Here is a 10,046-nt window from a genome sequence, read left to right as displayed (position 1 = left end):
TTTTGAAGGCAAAGAATTAAAACTTACAAAAAATTGGGGCATAGCATCTTCGTTTTTATGGCCTCTGTTGAAGGTGAAAGTAATTTAAACATAATATTATATAGTTTTAAACTAAAATTTGTACATATTTTTACAGCAGCAAATTTGTAGGTGAATACCGAGGCATAAGTTCAACAAATAAAAATTTGGAAATTTGATATTTGGAAACAAAAGATATTCATAATGAAATTTTATTTTTCAGACTAGATTTTTTTGAGAGTATTATGGTGTTGGTTAGTTTTATTTGGTACAACTGCTAATTTAATGTAATTTTCAATTTTTATGAATAGGACGCTTATTAGTTTCTCAAATTATTAATTTAATAAATATTCATTATATTTTATTACATTTATTACAGGTACAACCCATTTTATTAAACATGTACACATGTCTTTAAGTTATAATAGTTTAAATCCTGTGCGATACACGAGTTCCCGTTTTTATTTTAAAAATTTATTTGTCTTTTTACATTTTAAAATATTTATATAAATATATATAATAATTATAAAGTTATAATAAAAATAATACAATAACATGTATAGTTTAGTAGGATAAGTCCAGTAATTTAAGAATTTAGGTATTTAGCGGATATATACCACTATTAATTTATTTTTTAATAATATAATAGGTTGTGTTCGTAGTTTAATAGTATAAGTACTCTTCTAGTAGTTTAACAATTTAGTGGTTTAGATGATATATGATAAGTTGTTGTCGTAGTTTAGTAGTATAAGTACTCTAAGTCTGGTAGTTTAACAATTTAGTAGTTTAAATTATATATAACACTATTTATTTACTTTTTTTAATAATTAAAATTAGGGAATAGTCGTTGAACCAAATTATACCTCATTCCGGTTATTATAATATACTAGCATAAATCCTGTGCGATGCACGGGTTTCTATTAATATTTTAAATTTTTATTTATCAAGTTATATTATATTTTTAAAATATTTATATAAATATATAATGATTATAAATTTATAATAAAAATAATAGAATAACATGTGGTCGTAATTTAGTAGAATAAATAGACTATTTCTAGTAGTTTAGCAGGTATGTAACACTATTATTTATATCTTTTAATAATATGATAAGTTGTATTCGTAGTTTAGTAGGATAAGTGTACTATATTTAATAGTAGTTTAATAATTTAGTAGTTTATTAGATATATAACACTATTTATCTATTTTTGTAATAATCAAAATTAGGGAATTATCGTTGAACCAAACCGTTGAACCAAATTATCTTTATTCCGGTTATTATAATATAGTATAGATAAGTATAGATTTTACTTAATAGTTTACTTAAAATATTTCAACTTAAATAATAAAAATAATAAAAAATGCATAAATTTTGTTCCCGTACTACATAAAACAATGAGGGTAAATCATCAACCTGCATAGCTTAAAAATGATTATTACCGACCGATGACATGTTCAATGCACGAGAATTTTGAATTTATTATGATTGTATTGATGGAATAATTGATGTTTTTATGTTTTTACGGATTTTATATTTAATTAATCAATTATTATGATGGGTGTATAATTAATGGGTTTCTTTTTTAGGATTTAATATATCAAAAACATATGGGGTAACTTTTTTAACAATTATATGTAGTATCATATTTTCAACAATATCTCGGTTCAGTTGCCGATTTTAAATAGTATAAAGGGTTGAGCGAATCCTTAATTAATGTGTCCGGTGTTAATTGTAATCAAGAGAAAAGATTGCGATTTAATCTTGGATATGGTAACAAGTATGAGTTTTTGGCCCGGAGACATTAAGAATTAAGGAGGAAAATTGTTCTTACGACATATGTAAGTCCCATGTGAAAAAAATTATGGAACAAGGTATTATCCCGTTTATTTTTATGTTTTTATATATCATTATATATCAATTTATACCTAGAACACACAAATCTGTGTATACGGGATTTTTTGAGTAAATCTGCTTTTTCATTTTTTGGAATGAGGGTAAGGTCGTGTACGGTCTACTCTTCCCATCCCTAGACACTATACTATACAGTATTTATCCGGTACAGTTGAATATAGGTTACTAAATTTTCTTTTTTTATCTTTTCTAATAAGATTAAATATGGTACATAAGTCACTCAGCAGACTTTCATCTTGCTTCTAGATTAAGTTATTAAGAATATGTATCTTGGTAATTAGTTGATTACTTACTTGAAAACGTGGCCTAATATTCACTAATAGGAATGGAAATGCTGCATATAATTGGTGCTCTCTCTTTTATTATTTTCCATTAGTATAAAAGAGTATGATTATATTCTCATCATGTAGTACAAGGCATGCCATGTGAGTGGCTTGTGATGTCACGTGTGATCGTGATCCAATTATGTTAACATTTCGTCATTTTATGGAGAAGCTATAATATTTTCTGATTCTATATGTAAGAATATGAGAAAAAATGTCTATACATAAACACGTATTTAAGGAACATCAAGTATATAAAAAAACAAATTCTGATGATAATTTTGGTTAATAAGAACCATTGAATATGTGTATACTTGATAAATTGAGTTAAATCTATAATGTTCGTGTTAAATAGTATAAGATCTTATTCGGATCTTACTCAACAACCTTAAAATTTTAGACGGACTGATTCTTTGACATTGTATCAGAGCTCAGGCTGGTACCTTTCACCCCAATATTTCTCACAATTTATGAGGGATACGAAAAACAAATTTATGCCCCAAAGATGGGCTCCCGTGATACACTCTTCGACCCATAAATGAGCTTTCGAGTGAGATGTAGTGTTAAAATAATAGAATAAGTTGAGATTTTAAAGTAATTATTTCCTTAACATGGTATCAGAGCTCGGTTTAGGGACGGACTCGAGCTCAAGATCCCATTTATTTAATTTAAATATTATTTGTTGATATTAGTATTGGAAGGTTTTAGACGGATTAGTTATTTAACAGTCCGGACTCTCCGTTCAATTTTCGAGGATCAGTAAAATTAACTGAATATCTAATTCTACATTTACAAGAATGTGGGCTTTGCTGAGTTCTCTGAGATCTGAACATCTGAGTTAGAACTTGTAACTTGGCTGGCCCAGACCAGGCTTATAAACCTCTCTGAGAATAACAACTTTAGTAGGTTCTGTTTCAGGCCTTGTTTCTACTGACTTATCCATTAGGCCGATCTGAACAACCAAACCTCCATTTATGGACTCATACAACCTACTACCTCCGTCCCACTCGGTTGTACACGTGTACTGTATGTACGTATTTCGAGACTTCTATAAAATATAATTTCATAATGTTTTTTTTAAAATTTTCTTTTTTTGATAAAAATTTAAACATAAAATTTTTATTTAGAAAAAAAAAATTAAAAATATTAAGAAATTATGTTTTAAAGAAGTATTGAAAAGCGTGTAATGTATAGAATTTAATGGGACAGAGGTAGTAACTCCCGTTTGTGACTAGTGAGTAGTGACTGACTAATTGAGAAGATATTCAATTGACAAATGAGCAATTATTGAGATAGCACAAATGATCAATTCACATGCCTCCAACTGTTTGAATATCTTTGAAACAAATAAGAGAGAACAATACGAGTAAAAGTAAAGAGGGGGCATTGACAGAGAGCCATGTTACATGTTTACCTAAACGATGAAATATGCCCCCATTATGCTCCCACTTTTCTTTTAGGGGTATTTCTCATAGTTAAGTTTGAAAAATAAAGAAGAAAAATCTTTTAACTCTCATTACATTTATTCATCGTAATCACTGTTCTAAAAATATATTCAACTCGAGCAAATATCCGAGTTACTCTGAAAATCGGAGGTGAAACGATTCAAATTTAACCAAGTACTCGAATGCTGAAACGAGAACTCGAAAAATCAGTCGATTGCTCAGGTTTCAGAGATTAACCGAGTAATTACGATTTCCAAACTTTACAACATTGATTGCGATATACAAATATAAAAAAACGGTGAAAATGTGAAATTCCATGTTGCATACATGCATATACAATGTGGAACAGATAAACTCGTATGGAGAACAAGAATTTCACTCAGATGGACAATTAGCTTTTCATTTGGACAGCGACTTTTGTAGTACATTAGAATATAAATATAGAAGAAAACAAAATAATATACATATGAAAGTCTTTCCAGCTACTATCTTTTACAGAAAAGAGCAAGGAGGTAATAGGTTCAATAATACAGTAGTGCACATAAATTTAAACAAACACCCAGATGTTGGTGGCATGTGTTTGTGTGCATACTGCATGTATACATTCACATTAGTCAGGTCCATAGCAAACAAATTGCAGTATATCATACTTACATTTGTTTTCTTTTTTTGATAGTTTACTTACATTAGTTCATGGGAGTCTGGTCTCGAAGACCAAATAATTATTGCAGCATATCATATCGCGATATTTAGAATTTTGATGATAAATGGAGCCTAATCATTTCATCCATATAGTTCAAATTATAGGTATACCGTACCACGATTCACAAGCAAGATATGTTATGCTACAACATACGTTTAATATGGATTCGAACTTTACCTCCACAGTTCCACATGCACAACATGCACAAACATACACATACATATGTATTATTTGTACTGGTGCAGTCACGAGTGGACTGAAGGGAAAGGCCTTTACTGGTAGTCCTGTAAGAATATTTATCCTCTTACTTGTTGCTCAGCCAACATGAGCAACAACATATAAAACAACCAAACTACTGAAACTCATAATGATCATCCTGCCCTACCATACTGCCCCAATATTCATTTTGATGGATGGACTTTAACAGATAAAGGAATATATACACTACTGTAGAAACTGTACATGCACCTACCTTCCCCCACCTGTGTCATGTAATTTATTACTGTTACACTTAAAGTAATTTTTCACCAAGTCAATATCTATACTTGAATCATTCATATCTTCACTACTCATTATAGAAATCTGCTCAACCATATAATTTGAATACTACATCTAACAAACAAGTGAAATTGAATAATACTGCATTAATATTGTTAATTAGTTACATCACTAAGCCCTTGAATTTTTGATATACATCAAATGCTTTCACTACAAAAATTACATATTTCCGACCATCAAATTTGATCAGAAATGAGCTTTTGGTCAGAAATAATGTCAGACCATAAATCGACTAATAAGAATGGTCGGTTAAAACCTGGTCGTAAATTTGGATGAAGTTCTAGAGGGGCTTAAATTAAAAAGGTATTTAGCTAACTAAGCTCAGGAGGGATAGACAAGGAAGGAGAATAAGAGTAGAGTAGAAACGAAGAAGCACAAAGAACAAACATATATTTTAAAATCGCGATATATGTTGTGAAACACGATGAGAAGAAAGAGCAAAAGACGAGAAGCAGGGTCTTACAAGGTCAAGAAAAGGTCTTACAAGGTCAAGAAAAATGACCGATAAGCCCATTGAAAAGGCAACAAGTCAAAAAATGAAAATATGAGGCAGGTGAGAGGTAGGTATAGAAGAAAAGCTCAGGTAGGATAGCGCCTAATTTATTCTAAGATGATGAACAAGCCACCATTGTATTCACGGAGTCACATTCGACACCACTTCTGTTGATTTCATAATAATCTTCACTACTAAAGGTCTCGTTTGTAGTAGAGACTTTGACATTTTTAGCTCGAAATCGGCCTGAAAAAAAGGGAGTGAAGCATTAGTAGTGAAGTTTTGTGTGTGTGCATAAAAGGATACTAGAGTTATTAGTTGAGCATAGCAGGGCGGCTAAGTTTTCCTCACCTTGCAAAATTTTATGCCTTGCTTTCTGCTGTGAATTCTTATCACACTCCCCCATAAAAGTTGTAAACTCTGCTGCCTCGAGTGTTTAGAGTTGAGAGAGAGGGAGAGAGAGAGAGAGAGAGAGAGAGATTATGAAGTTGTACTACCAGTGAATAGAAAAAAGTTGGAGATGGGTAGGTTTATTATAAGGAGGGCGACTGTGCGCCTAGCCTTCATTCCAATGTGAAAAAAACGATAAAAGACCATTAAATTGGAAATATACGAAGTTGAAATTTTCGAATTTAGAGAGCTTTCGAGACTTTTAATACTTCGTAGCAGTGGTATGCACGTATTTGACCAATTCGATTTTCAAAATTCGATTAAATTTTAAGTATTATTTACGATTCATATATTGAAAATAAATTACTCCCTAAGTCCCTAAATATTTTTTCTCCTTATGTTATACACGTTTGTCAATACACACTTTTAATTGTTAATATCTTTAATTTCGCATTAGTCAAAGATATAAAAAATTTATTATATTAAAACACTCATAAATACGAATCCAACAATACCACATGACTATATTTGATCTTATAGATTAGACGTAAATTAGTAGTCAGTCGTTTACCATGAATAACGTAAAAAGTCAAAACAGGAGACGTTTTTTGGGACGGAGAGAGTATTTGAAATAAAATAGAATTTTAATTTAATTTAAATAACCATCAATTATTTAATATGATAAATATATATATTAATTTGAAAATTATTAATAGGCAGGTAAAAAAGGCACACGTGTATACATATACCGCATCGATATACTTGTACGACTACTGTATGAACAGTAAAAATAAGGTCCGGTCTGATGGATTGATGCTGTTTACATAGCTGGATTTAGATCCTTCTGCATGTTTGTGAGTGAAATAATGTGAGTACTGTCTATATATCATTTCAAGGTACCAGTGGCAATGTCAATGTCTGTAAAATATCATTTCAAGGTACGAGTTCTATTGTCTGGTGAAAAAAATGCATCCATGCTTACTTCTGTTACGCTAGAAAGGTACATTCTCTGACATATTGAGTTTTTAGAGTAATTATTTGTTTAACATAGCTTATTAAGATTCGATCTCTATCACTCTCATTCGATCTCTGCCACTCCAATATTTTCACAATTTATCATGTCACGAATGGCAAATTAATGCTCCAAAAATGAGCGTCGGTGATCCACTCTTCGACACATTAATAGGCTATTGAGAAATTTCAAAAAAAAATAAAGGATTTTGTTTGGGAAATGCTATTTCCTTGGCCAATTTTTTCTTTCCAAAGAAAATAAATTTGAAAAAATAAATAAATATTCCCCCTGCATATATAATAACAGCAAAGAAAGAATGACAATGTAAGGTAGTTTCATCTTTTCAGATCTCAAATTTTATTTAAAAAGCAAAATATTTATTATTGAACCACGACTAACAACATAATATTGACAATATTTTTTTTAGTTCCGGTTATTCTACCGCTCGTTTCTCCATATAACATATTTATCGATGTGAAAATGTTAATTACAAGTAATTACAATAGTTGATGATGAAGGTTATGTCATGTTGTCTCCACTGATTACTTAATAAAACATGTTTATTTAAATAAAATGAGGATAGGTCAAAAGATTAGTAAACAACGAAACAATAATATTAACTTGGCATACCTTGTAGCCGATCTGGGTCTAGGTCACCAATGTTTGTAGTTTTAACTCTTCGGTGCACCCAACATTATCTTGTACTTATTATCTTGGCATTTATATAAATTAGTATTGTTAGAAAATTAGGATTTTAGAGCTTAATTTAATTATGTTCTTGATGTTAATCCTAAAATTTAATGATTGGAAATTTTTCAATGATATTTGAACTTAAATTTTCATGTATGGTTTTAAGAATTTTCTTAATGAAATCCATAAGAAATGAGAGTTGAAAGTAGCTTGGAAAAGCTTGAAAAAAATTTGAGAATGTTTGTCCCACATTGAAATAAATAAAGGGGGTTGTGTGCTTTATATGGTATTACCCAATGAGTAGTATACAACTACTAAGGTGTGTGATGGTCCATTGTGTTGTTGTGTGCTTCACGCACACACACGCGCCCCGCCACGCCACGGACCGGGTCGGGTCGGGTCGAAGGGCGATTTGGGCGAATGTCTCGGCGTCTCGCGTACGCGAGGCGACCTGGGCGAGGATTTTATTTATTTGAGAATTAATTTTAATTCGAATTTATTTATCAGTGATTGGATTATTATAAATTGTTGGGCTTAGTCTAAATACCTTGAACCTGGACAAATAATATAATCTGATCTGTAACTGATGAATAAAATCAGAACTTAAGTTCTGATATGATATCTCAGAACTTAACTTAAGTTCTGATAATAATGTTGGTTTTAATGGGTGTTAATGTGAAAAGCTGTTACAAGTAATTTAAATTCAAAATCTGATCAGTTTTGATTTTTTATTAATGAAGCAGTTTAATTCAGACATAAGTGTGTGGACAGTTTCATTTTCTCCTCTCCTATAAATAGAGGTTAAAGTGAATGTATTATACACACTACATTCTCTTCTCTTCAACCTCTCTGCATTTCTCTCCCAAAAGTCCTGAAGTGCTGATATTTTCCGGCGACTGAGGTGCTGGTCGAAGTGGAGCTTTTGTTGCTGCTGTTAACATAAACTCCGAGCTGTTTTATCCTGGTGGAGATATTGTGCGCATCCCAAATGCAGCAGGTAGGGGCAATATTCTCTTCAAGAGCAGCCAGGACTTCGAGCAAGGCCCGGTGACTCAGTTGTGATCATTTTTCTTGGCATTTTGTATCTGTGAACCTTTATTTCAGTCACTGTTAAAAGCTATGGTTTCGGGTACATCTTTCTTTCTCTCTTCGTTATTTCAGTTACTGATTTTGTTTACCTGCATGTTTTGTTTTGTTAACTGTGGTCTTGGCCTAAACTTGCTAAATTCTTTATACACTTGCTTCTATGTTGCTATATTTGTTAGTGAGATTTACAACATTCTTGAAGAGAATATTAGTTATATAGAATTTAGCATAATGGTTAACGAAAGTGAGGTTATCGTTGGTGGTGGTAGCAGTTCGGGTGCAACTGCTGGGGTCATTGATTGGACCACCTATAGTTTCCCACAAGCTGTTGAACTAACCGGTTTACCGGAGAAATTCAACGGTGGCATTGGCTTTTCTCGCTGGCAAAAAAGGATAAAGTTGTGGCTGACTATAAAGGGTCTGTGGCCGGTTGTGGAATATGAGAAACCAGTAGTGGATCAAGAGAAGGCTGACACAGTTAAGGCTTTTGCGAAGTGGGCTGAGAAGGATGGAGTGGCTAGGGCAGCAATTCTGGCGGCACTAACAAACACTTTGTTTGATGTCTATTCTTCTGATGCCTACTCTGCAAAACTCTTATGGGAGAAGCTGGACCAGACACATAATACTGACTCACAAGGTCTAGAAAAGTATTATGTGGCAAGGTTCCTCGAGTTCAAGCTGGTGGACAATAAGTCCATGACTGAGCAGGTGCATGAGTTCGAGATGATAGTGCATGCTTTGAAGGAGTCTGGAATGAATCTCCCGGAGAAGTTCAAGGTGATGAGTGTGATTGAAAAACTCCCGAAGTCTTGGGAAGAGTTCGCTCTCTCCCTGAAAAGACAGAAAGGAGAGATCACCTGGACCAACCTTATGCTGGACATCTCGGTGCAAGAACAACACAAGTCCAAACAGGGACATGTGATGCCAACTGAACACGGTACCTCGAAGGTAAACATAGCAACTGTAGGACAAAAGAGGAAGGTTTTTGCTAAGAAAGCTAATAGTAATAAACCTAAGAGTGACAAGGACAAGGCCAAGAAACCCAAGGCAAACAAACCATGTTGGTCTTGTGGGCAGGTTGGGCACTGGAGTAAGGACTGCCCTACGAAGAAAGCGAAGAAACCCGAGGTAGCGCAAGAAAATGTTGTGCTTGGAACCGCAAGTGGGCCTGTAGTGAACATGGTTGTTGGTGAGACTACGGCTTCTGAAACCGACGTTGACCGGTATGTATCCTACAACCCTGTGATATTTTCTACCTATCTGTCAAATGAATGGTTGATAGATACTGGAGCTAATGTACATATTTGTGCTGATATTAGTTTATTTGTATCTTATCAACAGAGTCATAGCCTGACTGTGAAGATGGGGAATGCTAGTGTTGCTCAAGTACATGGAGTTGGAAACGTGGATCTGAAG

At 32.8% G+C, this 10,046-nt stretch overlaps 1 long non-coding RNA gene across 1 annotated transcript; it reads right to left on the bottom strand.

Annotated features, from left to right (window-relative positions):
- Positions 1-5,025: 5,025 nt before the first annotated feature.
- On the bottom strand, positions 5,026-6,048 carry LOC141724213 (uncharacterized). The gene is made up of 2 exons (XR_012576552.1): positions 5,804-6,048; positions 5,026-5,698 (listed from the first exon to the last, which is right to left on the bottom strand). It is a non-coding gene; the product is annotated as an uncharacterized LOC141724213 (long non-coding RNA).
- Between the last annotated feature and the right edge of the window lie 3,998 nt (positions 6,049-10,046).

The sequence above is a fragment of the Apium graveolens genome, chromosome 1 (assembly GCF_009905375.1).
Source record: "Apium graveolens cultivar Ventura chromosome 1, ASM990537v1, whole genome shotgun sequence".
Lineage (NCBI taxonomy): Eukaryota > Viridiplantae > Streptophyta > Magnoliopsida > Apiales > Apiaceae > Apium > Apium graveolens.
The sequence above is the reverse complement of the archived record's forward strand: the minus strand, read 5'-3'. Positions and strand labels throughout refer to the sequence as shown.